This window comes from Zerene cesonia, chromosome Z (genome assembly GCF_012273895.1).
Source record: "Zerene cesonia ecotype Mississippi chromosome Z, Zerene_cesonia_1.1, whole genome shotgun sequence".
NCBI classification, from domain to species: domain Eukaryota; kingdom Metazoa; phylum Arthropoda; class Insecta; order Lepidoptera; family Pieridae; genus Zerene; species Zerene cesonia.
In genome coordinates, this window is record NC_052122.1 from 3,469,815 (window position 1) to 3,488,123 (window position 18,309).

At 33.1% G+C, this 18,309-nt stretch overlaps 1 protein-coding gene across 3 annotated transcripts in view; it reads left to right on the plus strand.

Annotated features, from left to right (window-relative positions):
- Positions 1-18,309, plus strand: part of LOC119835607 (anion exchange protein 2) — a 68,445-nt gene that overhangs the window by 12,527 nt on the left and 37,609 nt on the right. The window lies entirely within an intron of this gene.

The following is an 18,309-nucleotide window of genomic DNA, read 5'->3' on the forward strand; positions in this document are numbered from 1 at the left end:
TAAATAACATTGCAATTGCAATAAAACTACAAAATCTATCCCACGATAAGTGGGTTATCTGTCAGGGACCGTGTATACCGTGTATATTGCTCCTGGGCATTCGATTTGAAAAAAAAAATAACCCTCGTCGGCTCGTCGGTGGAAAGCGCGATGCATCGAGAATATTTCAAATGAAAAATACGAAAAAAATTATTTCACACGGCGGACGGTACAATGTAATTATGCGCTGTGAGCAGAATAACAGTTTAGAAATATATTTTGTTGGAATAGTCCGTAGAAGCCCTGCGTATGGAGTGTTTGGATAACAGCCGGTTTCAATCCAAAATCTACGCATTACAGTATACATTTCATGGTACATCTCTTGTTTATAGGTGAACTCCGAAATTGGGTCTAACTGTTGTAGAAATCGTAATCTAACTGTTGTAGAAATCGTAATCGTGTTGGAGAAATCGTAATATATTATGCATATTTTAATAATCGACCTCTGATTCTACGGGGAAACACACCAAACAAAATTATTTAGGTGTTTACTACCGGTCTATCAAATAGGGATGTATGCGTTTATTTCGAAAGATAGTGTTATCAGCAGTATCGACGAATATAATATAATAATGCATATCGACGAATGGATCATAATATTTTTAATTAAGCATAACTGTAAACAGCGTAAGTAGAACACCTACCAGTCGACACGACAGTAACGTTCGTAGCTGAAACTATTATGTACATATAGTAATACGAATTACAATGAGATATTTATTACATTTTACCTGGTTGCTGTTTCTGTACCCTTAATCAAAGTAGCGTCCCAAGCAAGCAAATAGCGATAAGTTAAATTGCTATAAATAACGTATGTAATTTTAAAATAACTGCCCCAGCGCACATTGGTTAGATTGAGTTGGCGTTGTGCGTCATCTATAGAAAGATCTCATTTGTTTATCTTTAAAAGAAAATTGAGTTTGAAGTTATTAAAGTCTGGTTTTTGATTCAAATATACACGCTCTTTGATTAAGCTCCACGTCCTCTGGGCATAGAGTTGACGTGATTTGAGCTTTACCTTTTTTTGAGTCTGCTAAAATCACACGTTGTTTCGTGCATTTCAGTTTCAGTCAAACTAGTACGGAACATTTTTAAACAATTAATTTTTATCCTTTTGTAATTGCTTGTAAATAACTTACAACAACAAAACATAATAAATTACTTCTTACAATTTGATTAGCATCTATGACAATCTTTGTAGACTTAATGACGACACTATAATTTGTTGCTGTGATAAATAGTCTCGCTGTAAAGGTAGCTATGTGAAACAATGAGAACATTTATAATTGTATACCCGTAACAAATCCGTAGTTTATTGCAAACGGCGATATTGTATTGTTTAGCTGCCTTCGAGTAACGTCTCGATGTTACCGTGGAAATTGTTGAGACTGGCAACATTGAGAAAAAAAGTTACGCGTCGTACGCGCGTAATTTTAAATGTGGAATTTTAAATGGAGTAATTTTCTAAAGCGAAAACAATATAAAAGTATTTTTAAATATGCAATAAATACTGAAATGTTTTAATAAAAGTTTTGTGTAAAATTTGCATTACTTAAATCACAACGTAAAGCTGTGTCAACAATGATCACCATTGGTAAAATTGTCAACTATGGTGTTTATTATTACTTTGATGATGATAAATTAAATATAAACGGATATGTGTTATTAAATACAAAGTTTTATAGAAAATGTGAGGTAGCATAGTTCTGTTGCAGTATCTATTAGATTAGAGGACGAACCTGATAATTACCATGAGCCGAGGGACTCAGAAAAAGTGTTTAAAATTGTTCTCGTGATTTATGGTAAATAGTAATTCCGTTAAATTACACTAAAAAAGGGAAAATTTATAGTGATTGCAGGTCTTCTAAAATTAAGTACCAACCAACCTACTGGAATTTTAAGCCCTTTTTAAAATATAATTTTATGATATGTACAATTTTTGTCTGAAGTATTATCAAGCTAAAACTTAACTTGTACGTGAAAGAATCTTTGTAATTGGTTAAATATAAGTATATCCGGAGACTAATGCGTTCTAAAAAAAAACGATTTAAACTCGAACGCACCTAGCTTTATGTTTTAGTCTAGTTTAGTGTAGTAAAATGATGAAGGACATAACCAAATTTATGCGCAAACTCTCGACACCATGTAGGCACATAAAGTATATTGTGTATTTTGAGCTCTCAATGGCAGTTTACTGTCTTGAATTGTTGACATTTGCAAAGCTATTGTTCCTTTACAACCCATTCATTAATTTCTAAGAAATTCAATATCTCAATTTATCACGTTGCATTTATAAAAGAAAGCACGAAATTCGTATAAGTTGATTGTGTCTGTTTGTTCACCTGTTTCAATTACAACATACATTTAATTAGGCAACCCGATTTGTTACATTTAATTTTCCATTGTTTTGTAGTGGGTACATGTATCAGTAAAAATAATTTATTTCTATTTCGTCCGACGTGCATTTGACCGATTTGTTTTCCACTTTATTACGCATAAACTGTGGCCATAAATTATATTCCGCAACGGCTTTGTGTATTCGTTAGTTTCGTCTGTCAAATTATTTATTTCAGTTAGGATCTTTACATATCAAAGCTTTTAACTTGTATGCATGCACTGTCTTCTAATTCTAATGAATTCGCAATGATTTGTTACGGATCCGTCGCTTCACGATAGTCTCACCTATAACAAATTTACACCACAATATTCATTGCGTATAGCAAAAATCATGTGAGAACTGATAAATTAATATTTTGAATTGCATTTATCTTATATCTTTAAACGAGCAATTCTTGTATATATATATATAATTGGAATCTCGGAATCGGCTCCAACGATTTTCATGAAATTTAGTATATAGGGGGTTTCGGGGGCGATAAATCGATCTAGCTAGGAATCTTTTTAGAAAATGTCATATTCGTGTTTTTTTTCCTGACATCTATTGGTGAATAAAAATACTATTTTGCTTCGTAGATAGCTGGACAACTGAAATAACACTTTTTATACCGATATTCCTACGGGATACGGACTTACGCGGTTTCAACCGCGGGTCACAGCTAGTGATAATTATACTATATACAATTGTCAAATACTTTGTGAAATCAAGTAATATTGATTTGAATTGATACATTTTGCGGCTTTTTTTTACAACTACTTATGTCTATACGCAAACAATAGGATAATTGATTCATTGCAATTCTCGGAGAAGGTTGTTATATGTGATTAATGGAGTAATTTTATATAAACGACCGTACTATCCGTAGGGCGTAGTTCGTGCCTTAAGTTTAGCATTCACGCAGCGATATATAATAACGTTCATATCATTGAAGCGGTATTGTAACAAGTAACATATGAATTAGGTCAATCGGAAGCTACAAGCGGTCCGGCGAGTTTTTTAAGCGCCCGAGTTCTGAGGCGAAGGAGAATGACTACCGAAACTAAAGGTATAGTTCATTGTACTTATAAAAATCCGCCGGATTCCTTCGTTGGTTGATTAGACGCCAAATTGATCTTACTAATGTATGTGGAATTGAAACGAGGCTGGTGATGTACGCGGTTTGGTTTTATAATAATGGCGAATTGGTATTCGGCGGAATTGAATATTTTAAGCGATCGTGTCATTGATTAAAATAGTATGTAACTGTCGAGTGGAGTGTGTTATATTTAATTCGCTTTCTGAATGAATGTTTTGATTGGTTTTAGGGATTTTTAATGTCTATGATATTTTTATAGATAAAGAGTGAATATAGGGTGTAGTGTATATTTTATATTATCTCCAGAATTATTTGCAAAAAATCCCTTTTTTGTTGTCTATTACATATATGATACATAAAGCGTGAAAGCGAAACTTTGCTACTCAATTTTCACGGTGTAAAATGAGGTTATGTTTCTGATTTCCTTAACGATTCATAAGTACGTCAATTTTACATAGTTAAATTAAATGTTTTAATATCCGCTCTTTCGTTCCTAGGGTGGAAATGCCATTTGGCTTTACTGCAATCTCAATATGTGTAATATTTATTTAGCATAGTCAAAATATTTAAATATACCCGTAATTAGTAGAAAAGAGTAGTAACATTTTTTGTTACTGTTTTACTAAACAAGTTTAAGTTGTTAAAACAACAGACGTGAACATGCTTTACGTTCAATATGTAGGTATTTATTTATAGACACATATTTATTTATTTATTTAAACATATACATTTAATGGTGCAAAAATAAAATAATGTGCATGGTTCACTATTATACGGATAACATTTTTTAAGTATACATAATATTGTTATAATCTGTGCATGAATATTAAATGATATATACAACGTAACCTACCTCAATTTATTTTAAACTAAGCGAGTAAAATCGCTTAATTAAAGTTGTTTTTAAAGTGCTATCAGGACAGATACGTAAATGTATGTTAGTTTTATGTTTACATCTACAGAGACGTCTAATTTAATATTTTTCTACTGCGAATTGATCGCTTCCGCGGCAATTATAGTGATTAATATCATTACAATTGAGAGTTAAGAAATTACCTCAGATAACTGTCTCGTAAGGAAAATGAGTAAGTGAAAAAGATTTTAATTTAATATGCATTTACGATTTACCCCACAAGCAAACAGACGACTTGCGGTAAACAAAAGATAAAAAAAAAACTAAACAGTGTAATTAAAAGTTTTTCCATACAATTAATCGATATACAGTCCACCTTTCTATTTTCATTGTTATACTACGCGATGTGAATACTTCTTAATAATAAATACGGTTCACAAATTCCGCATTACATATTTTGAGAGTCATCGCAAAATAACCAGCCAAATCAGTCCAGATAATTTTCAGTAATTGAGGTTGTATAATCAAATGACATATAATTTACATGATATTATTATTGCAGCCAAACCAAGTACATATCCACAGTTAAAATTTAGTTTCGAGAGTCGCATTAATTTATTTAATGCGAATATGCTCGATTCTCGGAGATTATACGTTCCGATTGCCAATATAACCAACAGGTCCATCCGTTTGATTGTGTCGCTAAAGTGAATCGATCTTATTGGAATACGGAATGCATATAGGTTATTGGAACACTGGTTTCATAATTAGTTTGTGTAAGATTGGAATGGAGAGATAAACTATAGAATTTATATAATCCCCACTAATACTATAAAAATATATGTAATAGTAAGAATTTATTCAAGTTATCATAGCTTACTACTGTTGATAATTCGATAGAAAATCAACTCTTAGTTGAGCTTTCTTACGTCTCTGCTTGCGACTTTTTTTTGATGTATTATTTTTTACTCTACACAGGATAGTATTGAGGATAATATTGAATAAATCGTTGAAATGTGTTTAAAATTCAAAATGTCCACACGTAAAATCAAACACGAGAAAATAACCAATGCAAGAGTTGTACGTGTATTAAATATATGAACTCGAAAAGCTCTCACACACACTTATTCGGCACATCGACCGCTAGACCGTGACCGTGAAACCTTCCGCCGACTTGCACCTAATTTATCCACCCCTCCCGATTGCTTTTTGATTGCATTGCCATCGTGTTTCTTTTTGACAGATCGATTATGATACATTTGTCATACTGGATGACGTTTCAAACTTACTTGAGCTAGACTTTAAGTCTTTACACTGTGCTAGTGCTAGAAACTCATTCAAGGTTACCAATTTATGACTCTTTGACCTTATGGGTTATAGTATACACTAATACATGCATTAATTATATCAACAGTGCGTGAAACTCATAAATGACAAAATCGGGTTAATTACAACATTTACAGCTTAAGAAAGGTTGGACCGTTTTTTACATTCCTCGAGGCTTGTTTTTGTAACAATTAAAACATTATAAAATTCGTTAATAACCTCATTTGCATATATTTTTATAAAGCTCGAGAACGGCTCGACTAACTCGGTTAATTTTTTTAAGGTTTTTGATAAAGCACAAGGAAGTTTCTTACGGGGAAAAATAACGTACCGCGGCGTGGGCCACTAGTATAAATATAATGTTACATACAATATATAAGCACTACTTCTATATGTATAATTTTCCAAGAAAATTACCCTAACTTGAGCGCTTGAACATACAAAAAGTTTTTAATGTAATATCTCGCTAGCTGTTTAATTGGACGAAGAAAATAATTGTCATTAAAGTAAATAAGGAAAATAAAAAAGCTGTTGGTCGCGCAAACGTACACGAACATCGAGCTGAGTAAATGCCACTCAGAAAGTAGATTAAGGTCCAGTGTGTATGTGTGAGTCACATGTCACACCTTCAAACATATTATATGAACTATACTTGTTCCACTTAAAGGTTGTTGAGTGGTAAATTGTTATAGAATTGCACCTGCATGTACCAAGGGTACCTTTTCTTTACACATGTACGTACGCCTGAAGGCTCCACTCTAACTTCTAGGATCTTCTGTGCGAGATTTTTACTTGTTATAAAGATAACGAGTGCAATGGACATGGCTGTTTTAGATGGTTTTAAAGAAATGCTAGATGTGTATGCTGAGGCATCTGATTATCAGATAATTATTAGAAATAAACAATGTTTAAAGATGACATTGCAGGAATATTTTGTTAAAGTTAAATATAGCCTATTCTTAATTATAGATGAGCTCCTGACTTTGAAGATTACTTTTGGAAGTGTTGGGGGTAGTCATTGTAACCGAATTAGTTACTGTATTCTTATCGTACGATTTTTAAAACTTTAACATTCCTATAATTCTTCAATTTTTCGAGTACATGTTAAAAACCAAATAAATATTGTTTTGTTAAATATTTAACAGTTAGCTAATTATAGTGTGGAAAACATGAAGCAAAGTTCTCTCGATAAAGTGAAATACAATATATTTATTTGCGTTCAAACTAAAATATGAGTCCTTGTCGAAATAACTGTTTACGTCCAGATTCTATCATATACATAAATTGAAAAGTAAGTTAACAATAAGAAATATGGCGAACTTGAACTTTCTAAAGAATTCTGGTAAACGAATCCAATTGTAAAGATATACCGAAGGATACATTTTATTTCCATATCTTGGAAAACCTATATTTCTCAATAAATTGTTGCACGTGCCAGACTTTATTTGCGTTTTAAAGACGACAATATCATATTAGGTTTCCAGCATAAATAATATTTATAATATGCACCTTTTTATACTTACATAACATATTTCTTCGTACTTATATATTCGATTATGTAATAGGTCGGTATATAATTTAATACTATCGTATAATAATCTGGTGTTTATAGAATTGGCTAACGCTTCGCTTAACAAAATCCTATTAATATCATAAATGCGAAAGTTTGTAAGGATGTGTGTGTGTTTGTTGCGCTTTCACGCAAAAACTGCTGGACCGATTGTAATGAAATTTGGTACGTAGACAGCTGGACAACTGGAATAACATATAGACAACTTTTTATCCCGATATTCCTACGGGCTACGAACTTACGCGGGTGAAACCGCGGGGCGCAGCTAGTATATCATAAAAATGCACTTGTGAAGTGTTTAAAGCTTCCCGTTTTATTTTTATTTTATTTTTTTTTATGTCATAGCGGGCAGCTGAGCTGGTGGTTCGCCTGATGGTAAGCGATCACCACCGCCCATAAACATTCGCAAAGGTAGTACCTCTGTGAATGCGCTGTCCGCTTTTATGGGGTAAGGGAAAAGGAAAGGATTAACGACTGGAAAGAAGGAATGGACTAGGACGGGCGAGGAAAAGGAAACGGGCCTCCGGCTCCCCCACTTACCGTACGAAACACAGTGACATGCCACTATTTCACGCCGGTTTTCTGTGGGGGTGTGGTACTTCCCCGTTGCGAGCTGGCCCAATTCGTGCCGAACCGTGCTCGACTCCCACAATAAAGTATTATTTCTAGTAAAATTAGGTTTTTATATAAGTATCGACGACCACTATTTAAGCTCATTGTTCAAGAGTAATGCTATCCTTAAAACAAACTATTTAATTAAAGTTCGTGTACAATGATAAATAGTATTCCCGTTTCAACAAAATGCAAGAGACGAAATAATTGCATTGCGTAGTATTCCATAGGTTGAACAAATTTATATGATACCTGTGGGTTCATTTCGTAGCAGGAATAGGCCCGGCACCGGGATATTTCCAAATAAAAAATTGTAAAACTTGGTTGCGCTCGGCCTCGCTCCGCCAATTTTATAACAATATGTTTGTGTGTGTAACCGCACACACGCTCTCTTATACACGCATTAATGATGCACGTGACGCCACGCCGTCTGTCTTGAGTTCTCTATTATGATCTAATTAAGTGTTTAGCAGAGAAGCTATTTATATGAGGAAGCAGGTTATATTTCTAATTAAACAATGGGTGCACGTGTGGTTGGTGGTTGCATTTGCATATTTGAATCACTATTACGTTACGGTGGCTATTGTTATATATCTTTTTAATTTCCATTGTCCGACGGTTATTAACGCAAAATCGAAATATTCGAAACATGTTTTGACTTTCTTGGAGTCGCCCATTAAACATGTTTTTAGCTTTGTTTTTAATTTTTTAAATAAATAAGAGAAATTAAAAACTTTTCAACGGATTTTAAACTCGATTTATTCATTATACTATTAACCCGACGTTTCGAACACTTTACAGCGAGCGTGGTCACGGTGAATAAATCGCGTTTAAAATCCGTTAAAAAGTTTTTAATTTCTAAATGTATAATACTCGCGTAAAATCAAACACAAGAAAATATATATAAGAGAGATGCAATTTAGTCGATAAGTTTCGATCGGCTAACATTTTTCGCAATACAGTACAAATCTCTCTTAAGCTCTGTGAAACGTATTCATAATGTTATGTCAGTCATCAAATTGAAAATGTATTTCACGTAATCGGAAACGAATAGATGAGGTGAACTCTTCTATTTTAGTATTTTGTTAATAACTAGGATTAAGAGATAGATTTTATATAATGTCACACATATATTTTTATCATGTTTATATTGACAGGCACTGGGTTAAAAAGCAAAAAATGTGTTTGTATTAATCTGTTTAGCTGATAATATTAATATAATATTAATATGGTATTAATAATGTTGTAATGTAACTTTGTATGTGGGAGTCGAGCACGCTTCGGCACGAATTGGGCCAGCTCGCACCGGGGAAGTATCACACCCCCACAGAAAACCGGCGTGAAATAGTGGCATGCCACTGTGTTTCGTACGGTGAGTGGGGGAGCCGGAGGCCCCTTTCCTTTTCCTCACCTGTCCCAGTCTATTCCTTCTTTCCAGTCGATAATCCATTCCTTTTTCCTTACCCCAAAAAAGCGGGCAGCGCATTCGCAGAGGCCCTACCTTTGCGAATGTTCATGGGCGGTGGTGATCGCTTACCATCAGGCGAACCACTAGCTCAGTTGCCCGCTATGACATAAAAAAAAAAATAAAATAAAATATTAATTATTATATTATGTACAATGAATAACATGAAAGTTTATGTATGCATATGTATACCTACAGTCCTGCTACAACAATATTCGCTTCAATTGATTTTGATGATAAGTAGGTAATCATAGACCGTATAATATAATCATATAAAAATAAACTACAAAAATTAAACTTTTCCGAGTCATATTACAAATAGATATTTTTACACCTTCGCCTTATTTAAAGTCGATAAAAAAACGAACAAGCCTTTTTGTATAGAAGAATTTTGTAACAGAAATTCTGTAAAATATTCTATAAAGTATTCTCCGCTTTCTTGTTCAAACGAACAAGAAAGCGGAGAATATTTAATACACGCGTATTGTCTATTCCATGCAAAATTATTGGAATACAAACGCTATCGCTATCAATCAATACATTCAATTACACAGCGTAATCTTCTAGAGGAATTATTGTTTTGTTCGGAACCGTTTAAACAGAATTCAATATCAAACGTAATAGGGCTATGCGACCAACACACTGTACAAGGGCTTGACTGATTCCAGCATGGATTTTAAAATACAATATAGGTATTCGTTTTGTAAGAATTGCGAGTGCGTTGTTGGATATTGGATTCAGCAAAGGCACTAATTTCGTAGCGGTTTGATGCTGAAACGTAGAATGAACACTAGGTGAGGAACATATAGGAATGTATATATAGTTTTGTATTTTGCGTACAGATAGGTGTGATGCTTGGAGCATGTTATATGTTCGCAGACAATTCGTTTGGATTTGATGTACAATTTCCAATTAAATTGTTAGAGCCGTCAAGTTAATGAAGATGTTTTTGTTCTTTGTGATATTATCATTGTATTGGCGCATATAAGCGAGACGGGACAAGGAATAAATAAAATGTTTCGCATCTGTATGATGGAACAAAGTGCATCATCATCTGTGAAAATTCTAACCGTCTAAGTGACAGACCGACGGACGGACGGACGGACGGCGGAGTTTTAATAATAGAGTCCCGTTTTGCCCTTTTGCTATGAACTATAAAAACTTAGCCACACCTAGGTATATACACAGGGCGTACGATGTAATGAGATTTTCTCAATTTAAAAACCTGATGCAATTTGTTAGGTGGGATGTAATCGTACATTCTCATTAAGTCCGCGATCCCATTTGAAGGTGACTACACATTCGCAACTAATTCTTGCTTCCGTTAACGGTAGCCCACATGTGCTTGTGAAGTAGGTATACCTCTGTAACAAAATGAAGGGCTGGGCTATAAGGGAAACTGTCGCTGACCTCCAGGAAGTAGTTCAATAGTTCACAGGTTGGCTTGTTAACGTGTCCTGTATTGGAAAGTTTAGTGGTTCATTACAAAATCAAAAGGGACTTACTCGATAATGGACCTGACCAGCTACTATTTGAGAATTATATAAAATATACGTCTTAAAGCTTATGTAATTAGGACATGTATGCTTACAGTTTCTTATTTTAATTAAATTATCTTTAAATTCGTTTTAATTGTTAGAAAAGTTGTAACTCGCGGCAATTCTTCAATACTTGCTGTTGCCCACGACTTCGCTTGCGTAGTTAGACAAAATTTTCTTCATCACAATCAGACTAATTTTCGAATAAAAATATTTTTCACTGCCATAAGCGTAGATCACTTTCTAGCCCATTAACTTTTATGTATTAGACTCGAAAGCTCATAATAGTATGATATGATAATAATTCCGTTGAAACGGGGATGAAAGACACATAAGCAAGCATTCTGCGTTTATTATATCAGTAAGTATGTGTGCAAAAATAACACCAATCTGTTGATCTGCAGTATCGTGGTAGAAAAACACTATATATATATATATATATATATATATATAAATTCAATTCGTATGAAATATTAAATAAAGACCTTAATATCTGCGATATCAAATAGCACTTTCATAACTGATAAACAACTGGAAAGAAAGCATGAATATTTCCTTCTATAATTAAATAGTTTTGAAGAAGCTTTGAGGTGAAGTTGAATTTCTGTTGTTTAAAGGATAAGACAGAGATGCAGTCGTTTAAAATCGTGCTTGGCCGTAGTCGCCGTGGGGATAGGGACTTGCAGTGATCCCCGCGAGATTCTATAAATAGCCCGCTTTAGTTTGTTTCGCAAAACTGATTTTGTAACTTTTTAATTTTATCTCGAACTTTTGGGAATTGGGCAATAATTTATCACGGTTGTGCGTCATAGTTGGATTGTCTATTTGGTATATCTATTGGCTTATGCGAATCGTTTATTTAATGATATTTAATATTTATCATTTTTTGTAAAGTATTGCGAAAGCGTCGTAGTGTAATTAAACACGTAAAATCAAATAAAGCATTGAATGCAATTGTATGTGATTCGATTACTTTTTATATTTTTAGTACATATAACATTATGACGTGTAATCATCGAAAAAATATCATCAGTATTACTATAACAACTAGAATCACTTAAATAAAATTCACATTAAGACCCAATAAATTAATTAATTTTCCACGATTCAAATTTATAATGGTGCCAATGTTCATTCACCATGATCCTTCGGGAAGCAGGGCAAATGTGTGTAGTTATCTAGGTGCATGCGAGTCCCGGCATGGGATAGCTCAGGGTAGCGATACGGCAGTGTGTCGGTGACAGCGCGGAGCGGTGGCTCGGGGACCCATCGATACGTACCAGGTAATTGAAATAATACCTTACCTTACAATGTATTTGCGGACCGATGGCTATCGCGCGAATTCGGAAGCGATTTTTTTTTACAAATTTATGTTAGCTGTAGGTGAACCGTGGAATGTTATGTAGGTTATTGGTAAATTTTTCGACATTTTATATTTTTTTTGCTATCGGTACAGGAGACAAAGTCAGTTGCATTAACTTAAAAATAATTGTATGTACTATTAAAACAATCGATACATTTACGTACGTTGTTTATTATATATGGATTAATTTGCAATCATTCTGATTAAATATAAAAATTAATATATAAATATCCATTCTATTATATAAACTGAAATATGCAAAAAAATCTAAAGAAATTGTTCTTTAAAAGAAAATCGTAACTTGTTTTCCCATCTCATAGCCGGTATTGCTTTGTTTTATTGTTCTAGTCTCGTAGATTCGTGTTCAATTGAAAATACTTGCTGCGCCTTCAATATCGTATTATCACGCATCTTAAAAATGTAACCCTACACTAATATAGCTATTGTAAAACGTTAGAATTAAAACCTATCAAATAATATATAAAATTATATTCAAGAATAGTTTCAATATAATAATGTGACATACAGAACCGTTCTAGCAAACATTAGAATGGCACTTGGCTGATTTTGTGTGTTCAGTACACAGCTGTTCGCACCAAGATACTCCGTAACAGCAATGGGACTTCCTCATGGTTAAGCTCGAAGCACCTTCTCATGATTTGATGTAGTTTGTGTCTATTGATAGATGCTTAACGAATAGACCTTTTATACGGTTCTCGGATTTGAAATGGCTGATATTAAAGTATGATTGTTATTAGGGCATTAATGTAATGTTTTCATCATAAAAAAATGTTGTGATATACGGTGAAGGTAAAATTTTTGCGAGTAATGCAATTTTTCTTCATTTTTAAAACAAATATCGTTCACCTGAGGTTATAGAATTGTATATTTATACATATACTAGCATTCCGCCCGCGGCTTTGCTCGCGTAGTCACGGGTAAGATAGACTCGGGGCGTTACCGACAAAGTTCCCGTTCCCGTTAGATTTCCGGGATAAAAACTATCCTATGACCTTTCTCGCGTCTAAAACTATCTCTGTACCAAAAGTTTTTGAGTTATAAATAGTGTAACTAACACGACTGTCTTTTATATATATAGATAACATCTCGTTTATGCGATATATCAAGATACGATACCATACGATATGTAACAACACGGCACGATATAAAACGACAAGTCACACGATATAACGTCTTGCGACTTATCGCGCGTATTGGATGTAATGCCAATACTGACAGTAATAATTATATTTAATAGCAATGTTTAGATGTATATGTCAAATACAGCGACATACGAATATTCAAATATACTATAATACGATTTATAACAAATTAGATTAATTGGTAGTCGATTTAAGTGGAAAATTCGAGCTAATAATGCCAACCTACATTTCAATTTATCATTTGAGTTATTAAATATCACTTCTCTTATGTCATACTATTATAAGGGCACTACTTAATGGATATGTAAATTATGTTTGAAAATAAATTTGAACCTCGTCCATAGTTTCTTTGTCAAATAACTCGAAAGTAAAAAGTTGTTGCACTGACAAATTATATACTGGTTGGTAGTATTGGTAAATATTCTATCTTGGTAAAAATACTTATTAAACAATCAAAGATAATCGGTTACTATTAAATAAATCACTACATCAACCTCAATTAGCTAGTTGTCTTACGTTTATTTTGATAGCTTCGATTTTATTTTTTCCTAGTACTAATTACGCAAAATAACAGAATCAAATGAAAGTAATTAGATACATTATAGCGAAAGGACTTCCGTGTTCATTCAAATATTAAAGCAATGAATGAAACGTCGGAATTCAATATAAAAATTTACACAAAGAAATCAATAATATTACTGTCAGGCTTTTTAAATGTTTGCATTACCGTGACGGGCTTTTAAGTGCTTTTAACCATCGCATGACGTATTTATCAGTCCCTAGTATTGCATTGGGAAATTTCAACTTTTATTGGCGTCTACCTTTGAAAAGAACACGCCCAAATAACTAAACTAAGTGACAAAGAAAAAAAATTTAAATCGATTCATCTGTTCTGAAACTACGATGCCACAAACAGTCACGTCAAACTTATAACACGTTGTTTTACGTCGAGGCTTAAAAAGCGCACTGTTCAAATACATTTTAATGCTATATGGTACAAAGTACTTTTGCCGCAATTGTGCTGAATAAATATCATGGTAGGTAATGGATGTTAACGTTTTGTATGGATAACCTCTGTACATAAATTCAATCAACGCAAATACCATTGACGTTAAAATATTTTGTACAAAATAAAATAAACACCGGTATATCGCGCGCTTTCGCAGCGGTTTTATCGACGTTTATTATGGGATACTTTTGTTCAAATAATAAGCCAATAAGATGACATTTTTTGTGTATTGAAAAAGAATTGATTTGGGGTGATTGATCACAAGGACATCGTTTTAACCCCCGACGCAAAAAGAGGGGTCCCCCAACGCGACGTATTTTTTTTAAATTATTTATACATTCTTAGGTACTTTAAGGTTAAGTTTTTGTGTTTCATTGACTTTTACTTTTTGAAGGGAAATTAAGTTCTTGTGTCGGGGGTTTGTATTGATTTTAATTTTAATTATCTTAACATTCGAAACTAACGTAAGTAACAATTGTAAACATAGTAAAACGTTCGCATATTTTATTGTATGTCGGAATAAGTCTCAAGTGTTATGACGATTATTATACCTATATATACAGTAATATTATAGCGGAAATATTTGAATACAAAAACTATTGTACTGATTTCAAAGATTCATCATTTGAAAGCTACAACTTCACTGCGTGGCTATATATGCATCACAGGCGAAACCGGGGGGAAAAGCCAGTTAATTGTAATCGAATTTTGCATAGAAAGAATTATACCTGTATGTATACAGAGGGCTCAATCGTTGGTCAGTGATAGCATAATATGATTATAACTATTCCAATCAATGTATCTATCCGAAACTAGCATTAGTAAACATGATCCCATTTCTCGTGTAACAACATCAGACGCATCACAGACACATATCGAACTGGAATCTAAATAAATCATTGTATGTATAAATCAATGCATTTATGAGCAACAAAGAGAAAGTTCTTTATAAAACAAGTCTAAAAATGATTATAGTTTCGGACTGTTTGTGAGTTCGTTAGGTGAAAAAAAAAAAAAACAATATCTAACTTTGCCGTCATAGGGATGAAATTTTGTGATGTTTTTACCTTACTAAAAAGTGTTAGTTAAGTTTTTATTATTCCCTATAGCTATATCGCAAATGTGAAGTTAATCGTATGAGCAAAGCTCATGTCACTATAGAAGAGCTACTGAAAACATTTCAAAATTTTAAGCTGCCTCTTTTAAATTTAAGAAAAACTACTTCTACTTTGCTATTTCGAAATATTGTGTTTTTCATTTCATTTTTTTTTTAATTAAAAATCATCTCAATCTACTACGTCGCAAGCGCCAATGATATAATACATTTTGTTTGTGCTAGTTAAGATTAAAAAAGAATACTCTGAAATTAATGCTATTACTGACATTACTCTAAATGACATAATAATTGACTTTAGAACTTTTTTGTATCTGGTCATAATTTAGCATAGGCACTTCTTTATACTACCGAATGTATGACATTCATCATATTTCCCGTACCATGTCTGTGGTCCAGTAGAAAAATTAAGAAATAGCTTTATCCTGTCATGATCTCATAAGAAATGGCTGCTTTTTGGCGAAAACTCGCACAAATATATTCACTGAGTTTGAATTTGCGCCCGAAGTCACCTCGTTTTACATGTTCGGTGGATATTGTCGAATCTAGTTGGATCTGTGGTCCGTTGCGCGGACATGGACCTGTGAAATTACATATTGCATATCTGCATTGATGTGACGATGTCAGCGGAACGTAACAAATTGGATATTAACACCCATACTGTCAGTATTGGCTACATAGGCAATAATATATGAGTCTTCCGGTAGCGTGGACTTTCGAGTTTCACCAATAAATATATGGAAACGAGAGACTCAACAAAGTAATAAGTTCATATATATGGAAATAGAAGTACAAAATAGTCTGTATCTTGAGTTTATTTGATTGTCAGCATTAAAATAAAAAACGAAAATACCTCTGGCATTCTCTATTTTTTATTTTTATTTAAGAATAATCTTCAAAGAATACAGATATTTTTTATCAGATTACTAAAACACAAGAAATTACAGTATAAAATTTTAATTATATACAATTTAATTTTTAGTTTTTTAGCATTGATATATACAATTTGTCAATTTGTTAAAAATAATGATATATAAGATGTAAATAAAGAATAATTTACAAATTCATAAGTTAAAATTTAAGTATTAAAATAAAATTAAAATTATAAAAATACTATTTCATTAAAGATAAGAGCGCAATGCTTAGAATGATTATCTCTCTTAATCCCAATACAACTCTTACGATAGAAGTATGGCCACTGAATAATAAGTTAAAATATAGCTTATCTAATATATAAAATTCTCGTGTCACAGTTTTCGTTGCCATACTCCTCCGAAACGGCTTGACCGATTTCGATGAAATTTTTTGTGCTTATCCGGTATCTATGAGAATCGGCCAACATCTATTTTTCATACCCCTAAATGATAAGAGTAAGGCAGAACAGCGTTTGCCGGGTGTAGCTAGTCAATTCATAAAAACAAGCGACTGTATCTAGATAAATAAATGTGTATTATAAATGTATATTTGTTTAATAACATGAAACAAATTACTATAGATTCCGCTTTGGATGAAGCCACAACCAGAATAATTATACATTATAACCAATTGTAATCGAATAATAACCACAGAAGCAGTCCTCCAAACGGATAACATCCGCTTTCCCATCAAATCATCATGTTATATATTGTATCGGACGTCTACCAGTGGACACACTGCACCAACTGTGTTAACAATAGATAAATACTGTAAACTCAAAGGTTGTCTGAGAATATACCGACTTGACTTATTTTTATTTTGCTTTCGCTATTATATTACACTACTTTTCCGCCCCGGTATCGCCCCTAGTAAGTACCCCTATAGCCAAAGACCACGCACATTTTCAACAATGACATTAAAGAACTTTTGTCCAGTATTTCCCGGGATTCGAACGTTCGCAAAGAAAACTCTTCAGCTTTATGATATAAATTATTTATTTACGACTCGTAGTTGCATTAACGTATTTACGCTTCGGCGATGCATTTTAAAGATTAATATTTCACACGAATCGAACTCTTCCATTAGGTACTATTTGCTTATATTGGAATATTCGAGATATATGGATTTGCGTGAAATACTCTGCTGTTCCACGTTTCCTTAAAAACTTCACCAAGATTATTTCTTATCAAATAAGCATTTAATTAACTATTGTTATATATATAGCAATAATAGTGTGTGTTATGAAGTGGTAGATACTTTGTTCTTTCATTGGAGCTTGACGAGTGATATTAATTTTTTGGAGGACAAGGGCTTTGAAAAGTAAAGATGTCTTGTATTGCTGTAATATTATGGTATATGACTTATTTATTGAATTGATTCATCATCATCAGCCTATATATGTATCCTCTGCGGAGATACAGGCCTCGTATGAGGCTTCAGGCCATAATCCATAATCCACCACGCTGGCCAAGTGCGTGTTGGCAGATGTCACATGTCATCGAACTTTTGAACTGATTAATGTGAATTTACTATATCAGATATACGTATATAGCAACTCCATATTCGAGTTATAAATAATACCTGGATGACCGAGCTTTGCTCGGTATTTTTTTTTTTTGTTTTAACTTTAATTATTCGCCAAAAAATAGTATTATTATTCGCCAATAGATGTCAGGAAGAGTCATAATAAATTGGGACTACTCAAACGCCTCCTATTTGTTAAAAAAGTAAGTATAAGTCGATAAAAGACGAATATGACATTTTCTAAAAAAGATTCCTAGCTAGATCGATTTATCGCTCCCTATATACTAAATTTCATGAAAATCGTTGGAGCCGATTCCGAGATTCCAATTATATATACATATATAT